Consider the following 19,595-nt stretch of genomic DNA (forward strand, 5'->3'; position numbering starts at 1 on the left):
TAATATTTTATAATATCCGATATCGGACTTGCAGATTCAATCTTTGGTTACTCAGAAATTTCCTTATGATCAAAAACGCTGCTCTTGATTGCTCTATTCATATATATATATATATATATATATATATATATATATATATATATATATATATATATATATATATATATATATATATATATATATATATATATATATATATATATATATATATATATATATATTGTAACGAGTCCGTTACTTAAAGAACCATTTACCTTTTTGTCACTGGAATCCTTTAATTTAATTATAAATTAAATTCATATTGAAATATTCTTAAACTAAATCTTTAAATAACTCCCAGTAAATTTTATTTTCTGAGGTTGGCATTAAACTGCGCCCTCAGTGGTAAAATTCTGAAGGTACATTTATTCTGCGACGTGTAAAATCTCAACGTGGTCACTTGTTAACTGGAGGTGATCGAAAGAGGATCTGAGTAGTGCGGCTGGGGAAGTGCCACTTTTTTCCCGAATTTGGTTTAAGTTTATTTTTATGTGAAGAGCTGTTTATTTTAGAAGAAACCATTTGAGTTATTTTGTTGTTTTGTACGAGGATATTTTCAGTTGGATCACCCTAGCCGGTAAGATAACATTACAAATAAATTATAAGGAAAAATCCTTCATATCATCCGCCATTGTTAGTAAAATTCAGACCTATTTTAATTTCGTCTTTGATAGGTATTTCATATATTTTATACATGTTATATTTCACCTTATTTCATTAAGGAAAAGTTTTATACCTAAATAAATTATAAGTATTAGATTCTATATCTATCTCAAATTTTTATTTCCTTTCAAGAGTTAAAGCGAACAATTATGTATTTCAATTTCATACCGTTTAAACCGGCTAATATTTCTTTTTTTTCTATTCTATAATATATAAAGATCATGTTTTCCGTTAAAATTATCTATTTAATATATCCATACATTATAAAAACATTGTCACACCATTCGAAGGTCACTATTTACCAAAAACCATTAAGGTTTTTGGTAAAAACATGAACTTGTAAGATCATCTCGGTTACCCTTAATATGCAACGTTTGCACAGGTGAACTATATAGTATGCAGTTGGCTTTTAAATGCATCTCCCATCAAAAGAGACATATTGCCATTTGTTCAGATCCCCTTTCATATATCCATTTAGTCAATACAATTTTCACTGGCCACCTGCAAACAATTCACCAACCTGTATAAAGCACTGGACTTGAAACCTACTCTAAGGAACTACTTAACAACCCTACAGACATAACAAAAACTATTCAAAAAGAGAAATCATACGATTTCTACCTGACGAAATCGAACTGCTAAGAAATACAAAATATCTCACCAAATAAAATTAGTTTGGTTAATAAAACTGCTGTTAACATATTTCAAAAAACTATTATATAAAAATGTTCTTATCTAATAAATGTTTCTCTGAAATTTTCTAATATAATTTAGACAAAAATTAAAAAACAATTTCTTTCTTAAAAAAAAAACAATTGAATTTATAAATAAGTTAGAATAGCGACTAATTACAAATAAGCCTTAATGTTATAAATGCCAACTTAAAATTTTTATTTTTGACAATTATATTGCCAAAAAAAAAATTTTGTGTAAAAATTGAATGAAAAAAGTGCAATTGTTGATACAATCACTGATAACATCATCCATGACATAGATTCTTAGAATGGGTGAAAGACTAGATCCCATAGGACTACCAAAAATTTGTTTTTAGTAGTCCTATGGGATCTTTTTTTTTCCTATCTAAAAAATTTCTTTTTCTTACTCTTATATATATATATATATATATATATATATATATATATATATATATATATATATATATATATCATCTAGCGGTTAATGTAAGCTCCGTTCTAAAACGGTATTATACTAACTCCAGGCGAATATACACCGTGTATATTATTATCTGGGTAGCGCTTTATGTGGACTCCGACCAACACGTCGGATTAAGTGGACTCCGTAACAGGTTAAAACACTTTTGGGATCCGTATACATTTCTTTGCGTACACAACTAAACTCCTCCGATGTTGTCAATAATTTGATTAGTCGTAGATTTTTAAATTTTACAGCAGGTACGTTTTGGATCTTCAAATTTATTTAAATATCAATTAATTTAGTCATCGAGAAATTTCACAAATACGTACTGGCAACGACAACAATGGCGCTAGATTTGACTTGCTCTGTTGGAGATAGGATGGATTGTACTGATGGTCACACGAATTTCACAACAAAAGCTGGAAAGGAGTTCCAATTAAACGACGACTATTATGTCATAAATGGCCATGAGGTAGAGAAAGGACATGATATAATGATGGTGAACTGCCAAGTGGTAACTCACAGGAGGGACCTAACCAAAAAGGAGAGGATATGTACAACAACCTCAAAAAAGAAAATTAAAGTAAACTTCTTGTACAATGCCAACGAATTTGTAGATGATCATGAAAGAATTCACAAGTACATAAGCTCCAGTAAGCCACATTCATTGTTTGGTAATAAGTTAAAGAATTATGATCAATGGATAACTAGAGCTGAATATCATTATGTGGAAATGGGTCCATTAAAAATAATGGCTTATTTGGCAATAGTTTATGTTTTGTTTAAGATCAACTTGTTCTATGGGATACTGAGCATCTTTTTCCTTGTTGGAATTATGGAGGCTTGTCATACCACCAGCCCAACTGAGGTGGTAGATGGTTTGACAACTAGCCAAGTTGATGTGCATTTGTCTCTTAAGAGTTGTGTAATAATAAGAACGGACAGGGGAGACGTGCAGTTGAGCTTAACACGAACAACAGTTAATGGTGAAATGGCAAAGGAAAGAGAATTCTATGGGAAATCAAGTGGAGTTACGGTGGCGTCCGACGATAGATGTCCCTCTATGGGGCAGGCTGATTGCGGAGACAGGGTCGCTTCTGACATGGAAATAAAGGTTTGTAAATCAGGAAACCCAGATAGAGGATGGGGAAATGGTTGCGGATTGTTTGCTAAGGGAAGCACATGTACTTGTGTGTTTGTAAAAGTTCAGGATACGATGAGCGTATACCATTTTCAGACTAGGAACCTTCAGCACCACTTGTCGATCCATCACAGAAACAACGACATAGATCGAATCGTCACAGGTAGTTTAATCGAAGAAGAGATTGATATAAACAATTAATGCATTGGCACTGAAACATTTATTATATTATAAATGTACGTTCCGATGTTTCGATTGCTACAGTTTATGACGAATAAAATATTTGTTTCATGAAGTAGTAAAATTTGAATTATAACAATTTATAAATCATTCTTAAAATTCCAATTTTTTACTGTCTAATTTCAGTATTTCGATTTTTAAATGTAGGGAATTCAATATCCTATATACTATATTTTAGATACACATAAACACATAGATACACTCATGGCAGATACTAAAAGAAGAAATATTTTGGTACCTTAGTGTAACTTGATTCTCGGCAACATATCTATTACAATTACATATAATATGTTTGGTCTTATTGTTTTAAATGCTTTGTGCTTGTACAAACTATCATTATTTCAACTTTAAATAATTTTGTTTTTGTATTTTTCGCTGTCAGGCATATCAAAATTAAATATTTAATTTAGAAGTAAATGTATATATAATATTCTTTTTTTTGTCATTTGGTTTAAATATAGATCATTTATATTCTTCTTGCTTATTTATTTTTATTCGTAATACTTATTAACGTACTTAATAACGTACCCGTTTTTGCAAAAAGCAACAACGGGTACAAAAGATATCGGGTATCAGGGGTGGTATTTGTCAATCTAAATGCCACTTACGACATATTAAATTAGAGGACATTTCTCCAAAACTGTATGACATCGCCTTAGATAAAAAGATCACGTGTTTTATCCGCGTATATCTACAGAACAGAAAATTTTTCGTATCATTCAATGGTAAGATGAAGAACGCAGATGAATGGTCTCGCTTGGGGTAGCGTAATGGCACCTACACTGTATTACATTTACACAAATGATTAACCGATACCAGTAGATACTAGGACTTTCATGTAGACGATACATTGCACAACCAAAACTTTTGTTGCTGAAGTGAAAAAAAATCTAAATGATGCCTTAAATATAATAAAAATAAACTACGAATTAATTTTAAGCCAAACCCCGAAAAATCTTAGGAGCGCTCCTTTAATTTGTCTAAGACAGGCGCTTTCACAAAACTGAATATCTAATCTAATATAAATCTAATATAATCTATAATCAAATAAAAATACCTTTTTTTTTTAACGCATCTACCACGCAGAGGCATTAGCGTATTTAGATTAATGTTACACTTGATACAAATCTTCTTCTTCTTAGAGTGCCATATCACTACGGAACGTCGGCGACTACCATGCTTATAATATTTTTATACTGATCTCGGTCTTGCGCTACGTGTAGCAATTGGTCCGCTGTCAAACCTGTCCACTGCCGCAAATTCCTCAACCAAGAGAGTTTCTTCCGTCCTATCCATTTCTTTCCTTCGATTTTACCGTTGAGAATTAGCCGAAGGAACTCATATCTTGGTCCTCTGATTATATGTCCAAGATATTCTAGTTTACGCCTCTTAATAATATTTAATAGAGTTCGTTGATGTTCCATTCTTCGAAGAACTTCTTCGTTTCTGGTTCTGCTAGTCCATGGAATTTTTAGTATCCTTCGATACAACCACATCTCAAACGCCTCGATTTTATTCATGATATCGGCGTTTAAAGTCCAAGTTTCACATCCATACAAAAGTACAGACCACACGTAACATCTTGTAAACTTTTCACGGATTTCCAAATTTAATGAGTTATTGGATAATAGAGGCTTGAATTTTTGAAATGAGTTTCTTGCCTGTTCAATTCTACATCGAATTTCGAAGGATGGATCTAGATTTTGGGTAATCCAATATCCAAGGTATTTGAATGTCTGAACTCTCTGCAGCGGTTGTTGGTTTAATATCAGTTGGGTTGCGCCGATATCCACTTTATTGGTCACCATGTATTTAGTTTTATCGATATTTATCGACAGTCCCCAATTTGTGCATTTCATGTCAACTCTATTGATTAGCTCTTGCAGATCGTCGATGTTTTCAGCTAGAATCACAGTATCGTCGGCGTACCGTATATTGTTAATTATTTCTCCTCCTATGATAATTCCTTTTTGATCTTTTAAAGTTTCCCTAAATAGATTCTCAGAATACACGTTAAAGAGGGTGGGAGATAGTATACAGCCTTGTCTTACGCCTCGTTCAATACTGATTGGCTTTGATTCTCTGTTGTCGGTATTAATAATGGCTGTTTGGTTCCAGTAAAGTTTGGCAATAAGTTTGATGTCTTTCTCATCTAGTTGGATGCTCTGCAAGGCCGTAATTAGTCTGGTATGCTGAACGCGATCAAATGCCTTTTCAAAATCAATGAAGCACATATATACGGGTTTTCTTACCTCCCAACATCGTTGAAGGAGTGTTTGCATAGAAAATAGTGCTTCTCTAGTTCCAAGGCATCTCCGGAACCCGAACTGCTCTTGACTAATTATTTCTTCGCACTTGTTGTTAATTCGATTTAGAAGAATATGCAACAGTATTTTAACGGCATGGCTCATTAAACTAATGAGTCTACAGTCGCTACATTTCTTAACGTTTGGTTTCTTAGGTAGAGGAATAAAGATCGATTTTAACCAGTCCGATGGAATTTCACTGGTATCATATATTTGATTGAATAGTACAGTGAGTTCTTTTATATTGTCATTTGAGAGTAATTTTAGCCATTCGCTGTATATTTGATCTGGTCCACTGGCTTTGTTGTTTTTGGCTTGGTGTATGGCTTTTTCCACTTCAGCTTTTAAGATTGATGGTCTTGTATTTGCACTTAAGTTAGGTAGTGATCCTCGATCATCCTTAAATAATGCTTTAATGTAGTTTTCCCATTCCTCCATTACTTCGTCTTCTAGGGATAGTGCATGACCTTCATTATTCGTTAATGTTATGGGTGTATTTCTTTTGTGTACTGTAACTTCTTTTATTTTCTTATGTATGTTAAATTTGTCATGTTTTCGTTGCAATTCTTCTAGTTCCTCACATTTTGCTTGCATCCATAACTCTTTGGCTTCCCTGATTTTTCTTCGAATCAGATTATGCTTTCGTTTATACTCTGAGTTATTTCTATTTTTAAGCTGTCTTCTTTCGTCCATCATTTCGATTATTTCATCTGTCATCCATGCTTGCTTTTTATAATGGGTGACAGTTCCACTTTGCGTTGCTGTATCGATGATACCATTCTTTATGTTATCCCATCTTTCTTCGACTGTTGGTACATTGTATACTTGTGTGATGTTGTCTCGAATTTTTTCGTTCATTGTCTGTTCGAAGTGATGTTTAAATTCTTCTTCTTTTAGTTTTTGTCTATCGTATTTCTTTGTAATGGAAGGCTTTTTGATTGTCTTTAATTTTAGGTTGATTCTAGATGCCAGTAAATTGTGATCGGTAACTGCGTCGGCACTTGGATATGTCTTAGTACATTTACATGAGTTTCGAAATCTATTGTTAATCATGATATAATCTATTTGGTTACGCATTACACTACCATGGCCATCTCTCGGTGATATCCATGTATAGAGACGTCTTTTTGGTTGTTTAAAACATGTGTTGGTGATAACAAAGTTTTCCTCTTGGCAGAACTCTACCAATCTATCACCTCTTTCGTTTCTTTCCCCAAGACCGAATCCTTCAGTAACTCCGGGAGTTATGTCTTCTCCTACTTTAGCGTTGAAGTCTCCCATTATTATACAAATTTCGTGTTTTTTTGTGTTATTTAGTGCTTGCTTTAATACATGGTAAAATTCATTAATTTCGTTGTCTGTACTGTTACTTGTAGGAGCGTATACTTGTATTAAGTTTATATTAATCTTACTTTTAATAGTTATCATCATTATTCGCTCTGAAAGAGGAACAAATTTGTCAACCGGATTTTCAAGTCGTTCCTCAAGAATTATAGCAACACCATTTTCATGAACGTCATCCGTTTTTCCGGAGCAATAAGTAATATAACCTCCACTTTTTACAGTTCCCGATCCGGTCCATCTAGCTTCGCTAATTCCAAGGACTTGCAGGCCCAGACGTTTCATTTCGAGTTGTACATTTTTTAGCTTTCCTGATTGATATAAAGTTCTAACATTCCACGTAGCAATATGTTATGTTATTAATGATCTATTTTTATTTTTATTTTTCCCTCCGGAGATTTTTAGCACCCCTGTCCCATTAAAGGGACGCCGGAGACTCGGGGCCGTAGTATGATTTGTATTTGTCATGGAGCTTTTCTTGGGAGATTTAGTGCAGTAGTTTCCCATTGCTTTCTGCACCGCAGTATCACAGCCAGTTAAATCATTATGGGATTGCCGCCTGTGGGTGTCTGTTGTCAAACCTGCTAGATGTCGTTCTAACAGCCTTGATTCAGTAATGGCATCACTGCTGCCTAATGCCATGCCTTCAGTTGATCCGCGGGTACTGATTTGGCTAAGCCTTATTCGTACCTGCCCTGCATATCTGCAGGAACATTCCCTATCAGCCATTGGGACGCGCCGTGTCGGGGTTGAGGACATCCCCCGCCCAGTCTGTCTTACGCAAAGTATTGAGAGGCTCCTACAAATAAGAGGCTGATACAAATAGTGTATATATATTAGTTTACAATTAATAATAATAATAATATGTATGTGTATTACAATGTATGTTTTAAATCTTATGAAGAAGTTGACAGTCTTTAAGATAAGAAATTATTCTTTGGGTATCTGTATTTTCTTCTAGGGTAGTTGGGTATGCTATATTTGAGTCGTTCACTGTTATATTTAGGACACTGTATTAAAAAAGGGTTTTACCGTTAGAACATGGTTGCACACTTCACAAACTGGTTTATTTTTGCGCTGTAGTAAATAGCCATGAGTAAGTCGTGTCTGGCCGATACGGAGACGGGTGTCATCAGGTGCCACCAATCACGCACCTCGATGTGCATCGCCCTTCCTTCTGGAACTTATAATTAAATTTAATTGGTTGAGAAATGAAAAAGTTTCATATAAAAGTTAATTTATCTTTAAATATGGGACATTTTCGGATCTCAAGTCAGTATGGTTTTACCCGTCTAGGGTAGCTCCCTAGAGCACTTTGCTCGAAGGGCTCTGCGAATTTTCTAAGACTCTGAAGCTGAGTTTTTTTCTTCTTAGAAAACCTGTGTTTTATTTCTACAAAAGTAAATAAACCATAAAGGCATTGTCTTTTTCAAGACAATGCCACAATAAGGGCGTACCGGCTAACTACGCAATATTGCAACATATTGCGCAATAGTTTGAGACATTAATAAACATGGAAACTTGCACCAAGATGCTATCGACTTTTCATACGTTTATTAATTACACCGGAGACGACACGGGTAAGCATCACATGCTCTCTTCTGTCTTTTACTTTTGGTTTCCAAAGATATGGATGTTTGTTAACTTCGTATAGCCTTAATGGAGTGTTGTTCCAAGTTTGTTGCCATTTTTGAATTATTTTTTGTTTTAAGTATGGTTTTAAATCGTTTTGTACCATTATGTTACTTTCTTCGGACATCAGGTTAGTTGGTGCGTTTGTAGCTAGTTTATCTACAACTTCGTTATCTTCAGTTCTGACATGAGAAGGCACCCATAAAAAATGAACTTGGATGTTCTTATTTGAAATGTTTTTAAGTTCTTTTTTAATAAGAAGTAGAAGGGGGTTGTCTTTTTAGAATTGCGAATAATTCAGCCGAAAAGATGGTTGTAATTGACGACAATTTGAAACTAACTGAGATAGGTTTGTTAGACTGATGTCGATAGCCGGAATAGATATTGTCCGTGGCGCAGGGTTGCGGATTGAGGAGGTATCATAAGTTTTTGGAAATTAAAAATTTAATTTGGATAAGTATGAGCGTATACGAAAATAAAAAGGATGATCAATTTGATGTGTTTGAAAATTTATTTGTAAATCGATCAGCAAAAACGTTATGCAGAACTGGATTATTTCGGTTTCATGACACCGCTGCTGCATATGTTAGGCTTATTGGAAAATATGAATTTTACTACAACGAAATATAAACAATTTAGGAAAATTTAATGATTTGAAGGAAAAAAATGTCAAATTAGGCTAGAGTAATAACTGAAACAAAAAGAATCAAGTGGAAATAATGTCGAATTAATTTGAAAAATTATAATACCAACATAAAAACAAAAATAAAAGAGGCTCTTTGAGAAAGAAAAATAGACACACTTTATTAAAAGAGGTAAAAGTGAAATGCTAAGAAAAAAAATGCTTATATAAAATGAAGACCTAAAAGTCCGCCGGAGGGTTTGAAACAGATGTGAAAGAGGGCAAAAACCAAATCAAAGAATTGATTGAGATTAAGTACATCCCTAGAGAAGAATGAATAACATATCTCAGATATGTTACGGAAACGGAACAACAGAAACTGAGTATACACTTGTAACTCCAGAAATATCATTAAATTAATTAACGCAAATCGTACGAACTGAAATACAAGAATACATCACACACTTAAAAAATAGAACCCCCACGAAAAAAATACAGTAGAGTATAACTACTTTTGTACTCTAGGATTATGGTAAGAAGTTAAAAATATAAATACCTACATAATTATAATATTACCGAAAAGTTAATAAAAACTTCTGTTCGTTAGCGGCAAGAGAAAGCGTATATCAGAATGTATTATGAAAAATTTTGTTAATAATACAGTATGCAATATAATATAATGACAAGAATACTTTTATATCTTTCCTTATGGCATATTTTTAAAACAAAGCTTCTATACTGGCATTGTATTACTTTTTCTCTCTACAGTAAAATGCTGAGGTGAGCGTCACGGAACTAGCGCCACAAGATGGCGTCGTGAAGGGTAGCTTCATAGAATAGCGGCTCTTGGCATCGATTCACTACTCTTGATCAATTCGTTTTTAGTCATCATATATTTACTCTAAAAATAACTAACAAAATATAGACATTAAATGAGAAGTAAAAATTAAAAGAATAATATGTCACTAAAAGACTTGATTTGTAACGATTATCAAAATTTAATAAAAGTCATAAATGTCATCCGGTTAATAACAACATTAAATCGTCTGTCAATAAAAAATGTGAAGAACAATTGGACAACACATAGTTTGGATTTAGAGGTGGATTGGGAACAAAAGAGGAATTGTGTGCAATGGTGGTACTATTACAAAAATGCAGAGATTATAATGAAAGCGTATTCTTATCTAATATAGATTTTCAAAAGTATTTGACACAGTTCAACCTGGTAAGCCCATACATGCATTAAAACACATAAACCTAGATACCAAGATATTAATTTAATAAAAAATCTACTAAAATCAAACAGCGGCCATGCGGGTGAAAGATAGTGAGACAAATCAAGCAGAAATTCAAAAAGGAGTCAGCCAGAGATGTGTGTTGTGATGTGAAATGTCACCAAAATTATTTAATGTGTACTCCCAACTAATATTTTAGGAGACACTATGGGAAAGAAGTAAGGAATGGAGTGAGCATCATTAATAACAAAAAATTTGCATACTAAACCCCAATTATGACAGAAAATATAGATGATTTACAAATTCTTATATAAATCATTAACAGATAAAGCAAAAAGATAGGACTAAACTAAACAGATAAAAGTCAATGTTTACAAATAAGAAATTGAGTATGGTTATTAGATTGAGATCGTCGAATGTTATGTATGGTCGCAACTGCTCTATGGGGTAGAAGCTTGGACCCTGAAAGCCAAATCTGTAAACAAATTAAAGGCATTCGAAATGGGAAGGGAAGGGAAATAGAGGGAAGAAAAGTCTTGGGAAGAAAGACTAGAAAGATCTTTAAATCTCAAAAAGAATATCTAAAGTCAAATTTAACACGCTTTCATGCCTTGTAGTGAAATTGTGTTTCTTATTACAATACCGGATCCTGGAAAATTTTAAATACATTAAATTAAATCTCTCGTAAATTATAAAGCCTATTCTTAGATTAAAATAACAGACTTCTTAGTATTATGATATGTAGTATTGTGATAATGTATAGGTGTCAGTATTCTTTTAAAAGAGATTTATAGATTGGTATATAAATTTCACGGTCATATTTCATACGGTTTTATCTTTCATACAAACATTAAAAACCTTAAAAAGTTTCATTTTACATACAATTAGCACGTTGGCTCTGAAAATGACCTATAAATATGCATTGTTAAAAATCGTATAGATTTATCAATTTAAAATGTTCTTTGTCGTCTTGATTATTTATCTTAATTCGTTCCTAATTAAGCACATGTTGTCCACAAGGTACCTCTTTCATTTTTTAATTACTACTTTCTTTTACCTTTTGCCATAGTTTTCCCCATTTTCTTTATTCATATCGATTTCACTTATAACGAATATTGGGTAGTTTATTGTTTCATGAAACTTTCTCCTTATATGTCCGTATCATACAAGTTGTCTAGTTATTATAGCGTATATAATGTCGTATGTTAATTCCATTTTATTTAACAACAAAATACTAAAAACTTTGTTTTCAAAACTTTCACCAAATTAATTGTATCTTATCACTACAGCTGTTTCGGCAGAGTGCCTTTTTCAAGTCTCAAGTTTCTCGAATCCATCAATCATCTATTGTATTTGTTATCAAGATTTTGAAGCAGCTGTGCTTCATTAGTCCATTTTTGTTGCTTTTTGTCACTGTTTCTTTTTTTTCTTTATTGTCATCATTACGTAGCGCTACAACACTGGGTCGGTCTTCGCTAACTACAACTTTTTTCCAAGTTGATCGATTTTCCACGAATCTTTAATGAAATGTTAATTTTCTAAGATATGATTGGATGTTTTCTCTCCATTGTATACTGAGACACCCAAGTGGCATTCTTCTGTGCTAAGTTTCTTCCATACCAGTTTTACAAGTTTGACATCTTGGCGTCTATGCATGTGTCCGATCTACCTTAAGCGATTTATTTTCCTGAACAATATCGTTATAAGAGCTTTCTTTATTCAGTATATGTTCTTATTCTATACGGATTTGTAGTGATATAATAATAAGTTTAAAAAATTTTAGAAGAATTATGCTCTGTATTTCTTTAGTGACATTATTATTAACCGTGATTATTGATCTAAGATATTTAAAGTATTCCATACTTTCGAAATATAAGTTGTTGACTTTATTATTTTTTATCTAGATGTATTGAATTGCTCTCTTCTTTTGATTCGCTTGTATTTGGTTTTCATTTTGTTGATTTTAAGTGAAACATTTTTCGTACTCTCTTCACTTTGTTAATGTCGTTTGCGGACGGGAGAGAGTTTCTTATGAAATCAATATCATTAGCATATGCTAGGAGTGCTTTGTACCTTGGTCCATTAATGGATTGCATTTTAAATATGCGTTATTTCTATTTTAGTAAGCTGTTCATAAATTTTTTGAATATTTAAATCGAGAATCTGTATTTATTTGACTGTTTTATAACACAGTTTCTTGGCGTCTATTTTAATCTCTGTTTTTTGGTTCGGTTATCATTATTACAAAGATTTTGCGGGATATCGACATAGGGAACTCGGTGGTATGTCCTTAACGTTTCCATATCTAACGTTCGAATATTTGTCTTACTGTAAAGTCATGACGATTTTACTAGGAAATATAGTGCTATTTAATAATATTAAAGTTCAAGCAACAATTCCTATATGCCTTAACTTGGTACTGATATCTCTGCTCCCCGATCCCAGGTAGCAGTCAAGAAAACATTAAAACTGCTACACTTATGTTTCCTATTATCCAACGATTAGCCAGTCCAAGACTATACGCCTTATTATAGTACTGATATTGCTTCTGCCCCTTATAAGTGAATCCCCCTCATCCATTGTATTTCTTATACTTTCATTTCAATCCCTTCCAATCAAGATTTTGAAGCAGCTTTGCTCCATTAGTCCATTTTTGTTGCTTTTTGTCACTGTTTCTCCTTTCTCTTTATCATTATCGTTACGTAGCGCTATAACATTGGGTGAGTCTTCGCTAACTTTTCTCTAAGTTGATCGATTTTCCACGAATCTGTAATCAAACGAAATGTTAATTTTTTGAGATATGATTGGAAGTTTTCTCTCCATTGCATACTGAGACGCCCAAGTGGCATTCTTCTGTGCTAACTTCCTTCCATACCAGTTTTACAAGTTTGACATCTTGACGTCTATGCATGTGTCCGATCTACCTTAAGCGATTTATTTTCCTGAACAATATCGGTATAAGAGCTTTCTTTATTCAGTATATGTTCTTATTCTATACGGATTGGTAAGCGATATGATAATGAGGTTAAAACATTTTTTTTATTATTTTTCTTTCATATATTCGTAGTTCTTTCCTATTTTGTCCATGATTCGCATCCATGTATTAAAATAGGTCTAAAGTTTGAATTATGCTCTGTGATTCTGTAGTGGCATTATTGAAGTTATACTTCTATACGCACGGTAGGCGTTGGAAATTTGCACGCGAGTGAATCTGTGAAACCATTACATATGTAAGATAATGAGTAAGAGAGAGACATAAGATATATTTTCTCTCTCTTCCTACCTCGGGAATAAAAATGTTCTTTTTGTATATATATTTAATATTATAAATATATTATATTATATTATATAATGTTATATACTTATATAATATAATATACATCAATATTATTATTTATGTGATATGTTTTGTATTATTTATTAAATGTTCATAATTATTTTAGGCTTTTGCATTTCAAAATAATCACTGTATGACAGACAACTGTCAATTTTAAAATCCGTTAGTATTATGTCTAATTGGCAAATCTTTTCCGTGTTTGGTTCATACGCTGGTGTACGTGAGTTCGAATCCCAATATGAATTTCCTTTTTTGAAATATTTAAAAACTTCACGTTAATCTTATTAAATATATGTAATATACGCAAAAATGCTAAATTTTAAAATTAAATGAAAATTTACAACATAATCCGAGTTGTTGGTTTTTTATTTTTATCTTCGTAAAGTAAGTTATGTATATTGGCAGTTTTAAATACTTATGAATATTGCATTTTAATTTATATTGTATTATTATGTTTAATTATGTTGCAGTGTATTGTATTGTAATTTTTATATTAATAACAAAATAAACAATGCATTTTACTGCAGAGTATGCGTAAAAAAATTTTTTTGCATTCAACTCCTTTTATACATATATGAAAATAAAAATATATATTTTCATTAAAATATTGATACAATCCTTCATTTACTATACTCCTATTACAGGTCAAATGTTTATATACAGCAAACGATGCACCATATACCTATATACCTAATTATTTTTCTCTTTCTGCTCTCTCTTACCTATAGCATTAAATATGTAATGATTGTGCAGATTGACTCCCATATAAATTTGTAACGGCGAACGCGTGTATAGAAGTATAACTTCCACCGGCAGTCCCACTGGACTGCCACACCCGTTTTTTTTATTAACCACGATTATTTATCTAAGATATTTAAAGTGTTCCATATTTTCAAAATTGTAGTTGTTAACTTTAATATTTTATCGAGATTTATTGAATTGGTCTCTTTTGTTGATTCGCTTGTATTTGGTTTTCATTTCGTTGATTTTAAGTGAAACATTTTTCGTGCTGTCTTCACTTTATTGAAGTTTTTGGACGGGAGTTTCTTATTAGAGTTATGAGATATATATCATTAGCATATGTTAGGAGTGCTTTGTCCCTTGGGCCGTTAATGAAGTACTTCTTAAATAGGCGTTATTTCTATTTTAGTAAGCTGTTCATTAATTTTTTGACTATTTGAATTGAGAATCTGTATTTTATTCGACTGTTTTATAACACAGAGTTTCTTGGAGCATATTTTCATCTTTGGTTTCCCGTATCATTATTACAGGGATTTTGCTGGATATCGACATAGTGAACCCGGTGGTATGTACATGATGTTTTCATAACCAACGTTCAAAAATTTTTCTTACTGTAAATTCATGATTATTTTACTAGGGAATATATTGTTGTTTAATAATAATAAAGTTCAGGCAATAATTCCTATATTCTCGGTATATAACTCGGTAATGATAATTCTGCTCCCCGATACCAGGTAGCAGTCCCGAAAACATTAAAACTGCTACACTCATGCTTCTCATTATCCAACAATTAGCCAGTCCAGAACTATACGCATTATTATGGTACTGATATTGCTGCTGCTCCTCATAAGTGAATGGAATATGCAAGGAAGGTTTTGACAATTTAATAGGATTTTGTATGTTAGAATATTATTTCTCTGAGAAAGTAAAGAATATCTATTTGCTATCCGGATTTAATCCATAAATTAAATAAAAGAATGCTATAAAATAATGCTAGTAGCAGCAAAACAAGCGGTCTAATAGTCACTAATGAGAAAATCAAATAAATGTTCTTTAACATACAAAAGAGAGGATCTAGATTAGGGCATAACGGAACAATAAAGCCAAATAATTTTGAAAGATTGCAGCGTCTTAGATATCGTAGGTAACGTTGTTACATAAGAAATAAAAGGAAATATTCAGGTAGCTAACTGATGTATATGTATTTATAACCTTCTTTTAAATCCAGAAGTCTAATTCAAATCCCTAAAATTAGGGTATGTAAAATAGTGGACAAACCAGTGCTAATATGTGGAGACGTGACGAGAACGTATTAATTAGACCAGGATTGCTAGAAAAGCCATCAGAGGTATTTTCCGACTTACAGAGGTCCGAGTACTAACCAATACCGAACAGAACTAATTCCAAGATCAAACACATATATAAAGATAGCAACGTCGTACAAGAAGTTAAATCTCAATGCTAAAGTTGCGCTGGCTTTATCCAAAGACTCTATAATAACTGCATTGCCAAGTTAAATTGGGAGGATGCTTCAAGAGAAAAAATGTACTTCGGACTTCCATAAATGAAGGGGGAGGTAACATATGGTCAGATTTAGGAATAATGAGACTATCTACCGACCCATCATATTTATCAACACCTGCTATCCTACCTACAATCAATACTTATCTGTTGTGGACTATCAAATCAATTACATATAATCAAACGAACTAGGCTTAAAAAAATTATCCTAGAAAAGGCACTTCAGAAATATTGACATAAATTTTAAAAACGCCATTTACGTGGCTCTGTTTTCAAAAAGGCAATAGAATCTTGTTGCGTTCTGACTATACGATGACGATGATCTTTATATAGAAAATATAGAAAATAAAAGCAAGAGAACTATAATTATGAAACGAAAAGATTACGAAATGAAAAGATTATATAAATCCCTTATATTTACACAGACTGGTTTACAAAATGTGAACGAATGAGCATAAAAACACAGCTGTTTTAAAAACCTAATATTATTAGACGAATTTAGGATCAATTTCACTCAAAATATGATATGCTAACATATGATACGACAGAAAAAAAGGCAATGACTTTTACAGCTGATTGCCACATAAATATCAATTTAAATATGATAATTGAAATATGAAACCCAAATATGATGATTTTGCCACAGCATATGAATATTGTCTCGTACCGTTATATAGCAATTTGTTGTCACATTTTAACCTGTTTATTTCCTCATTATCCATATATGAGTTCTAAACCGATATTACAAGCTCATTTACTTTTCACAAAGAGACTATATAAGTACAGTTATTACTAAACAAATCTGACTCGAAATATCGTCTATAAATAACAGTATGTAAAATTTAAATTTTTATGGAGTTCAAAGTAGAAGCCTTCACGAAATTTGAAGTTACAATAAGACCACCGCAATCGAGCGTACTCTTACTCTGGATAATGAATAATTATTTAATAGGTTAATTCTTCAATCACCCGTTCAATATGATGTTTGTCAAATCGGTCCTTTTTAGGACCAACTATTCTACTTATGTCTATAAATATTAAGGACATATCTACAGATACACACACTCTACTTTACTTAAGCTTATCAGACATATACGCTTAACACAAATGTGACGTATTTCTACTGTAGGAAGCAAATAGAGGGCCAAACTTAGGGTATTTGGTATTAAGCTAATCGCTGAAAATAACGAAATAAACATAATAAATGCCGGCAAATAAGCAAAGAAAAACTTAAAATAAGAGAGGACAAAACCAGTCAGCTGAGGAAACCTTTCAACGATGTTGAGTTTGGATCCACTATCCACGTATATTATGAACAATATTACGGCTCCTGACTGAGGATCTAAACACAAAACTAATTATAAAATTTGGACAAAAAAATACAACAGTGGCTAATATCCAAAGTCTGTAGACAAGCAAAGTAAAGACAAAGTTGTTGCCTTGCTTAAACCTGACAAAAACCCCAACGACCACAAAAGCTATCGGCCAATATATCTATTTATTTTTTCAGTTATACACAATACTTCTGCATATGATCCTTAATATAAACCGATAATAGAAGGAAAACTTAAATTTAAAGATAAAAGTGGCTATATATGACAGGGTAGATCATGTTCGTCACACATACTAAATCTTGCCCAACACAACGAAGACGGATATAAAAAATATCAGACATGAGGAGTGATATTTGTCAATCTAAATTCTGCTTACGACACCTTAAATTAAAGGACATTTCTCCAAAATCTATGTGATATCCCCTTGGGTAATAAACAATAGAAGATTTTCCGTATCACTCAATGGTAATTAAAGATGAAGATTGAGAACGTAGAAGAACGGTCTCCTTTGGGGTACCGTAATGGCACCTACACTGTATAACATTTACACAACCCATTCCAGTAAATACTAGGACTTTTATTATGTAGACGATACATCTATTGTTGCAGAACGACAAACTTTTGTTGCTGAAGTGGAGAAAAATCTAAATCATATCTTAAACACAATAAAAATAGATTATAAATCAATTTTAAGCCAAACCCTGGAAAAAAGTCGTGTGTCCCTTCAATGTCCCTAACAGAGACGCTTTCACAAATTTGAACATATACCTGAACCAATAGTGTCATGAAATCATTAAACACACTTTGTAATTTACAGAACTTTGTTTAAAACTAAATGGCAAAGTAAAACCAGAAAAATAGTATTCTCCGCGAACTTGTCAGCTTAAAACGGGAAGCACATCCTTCCACTCTTAAAACGTAGACGCTTAAACTCTATGCTTCTGCTGCCAAATATCCCTAGCTTGTATGGGTGACATCAATACATACTTGACACGTAGATTTAGCTATAAATTAGTCAGCCAAATTAAGCGGATATTAAGACTCTCATCCATACATAAGCTCTACAATATCGTAGTTATCAATCCACCTAATATCCGAAGATAAGTAGCTAGAGAACAAAAGAAACAAAGTCTAGATTCGTAACATTCACTCCACGAATAACAACCCATTTTATGACTAGAATCGAGGAAAAACTGGCTAGATCAACACATCTGCAAGATATACAAAAAAAAATAAGCTGCTTCTCGCCATCTGACCCCTCAAAAGGAACTTCCTTATGGTAGTTATCTTCCTTAAATCTGCCAGGAAGACTCTTGCCTGCAAACAGCGGTTAACCTGTGTGAATCTGGGGTGATAAAAGATTCATTACACTTTTTTCGTTGACTTTGCCATTCAAATCGCTCTTTTCTGAAGGGACAAGGTTTATTTATTTGAACTCAACATGTAAAGTACAGTCAGTAAGCTATTACTTATAAAGATCATTGCAAATTTGACACTAGCTACACTTATATTGACTACATATTACCCCTAAATAGGAGATAAAACATTCAGAAGTATGTAATATGGGTGAAGTGGTATAATTCTTGTTAGATACATTAAGCATTCTTCCCTTTTTTGTGCACTACTATCCATTTTTACACAAAAATATCTATTTAAGCAAATAAATATTTATTTTGAAATAACCTTCTATCCAGAATTATATGTAGTACACAGATAAAACCAGAAATAAAATAATAAAAATCTGTATACAAGATATCATAAAACATTGGATGAAATTAATAAAAAAAGTTCTTATTTATCGAATTCTTAAATAAAACGTATAAAGACATACTCACGTTAACAAAATACATTAGGAAGTTTCCGCATATGAAAAAAATCCAATTTGGTAACGAAATCCTTTTGTATCTATAAAGCTATTTTTAGAAAAGCACGTACCTACCAAAAACAGGTAGTTAATAGTATACATATCTGTTACACACTGTAATGCGTATGAACGATAACAAAAATAAGGAGTCCATATCAACCGTTCAGACTATAGGCGAGAAGTATACAGCTTAATGGCAGAGTTGCCAAACTATCAGAGCTTACTTAAACCGATATACCTATGGTTCCAATATATAGTGAAAAAGATCTGAACGACCCCTATAAGATATACACGTGAACTATGCAATATACATTCATGATACAGGGGTACTTAAGGGCTCCACAAAATTTTTAAAAATTATGAAACTATACATGTTGACGAATCGACAGAGCCAATATTATGGAATGGTCAAGTGAGCTCCGTA

The sequence above is a fragment of the Diabrotica undecimpunctata genome, chromosome 9 (assembly GCF_040954645.1).
Source record: "Diabrotica undecimpunctata isolate CICGRU chromosome 9, icDiaUnde3, whole genome shotgun sequence".
NCBI classification, from domain to species: domain Eukaryota; kingdom Metazoa; phylum Arthropoda; class Insecta; order Coleoptera; family Chrysomelidae; genus Diabrotica; species Diabrotica undecimpunctata.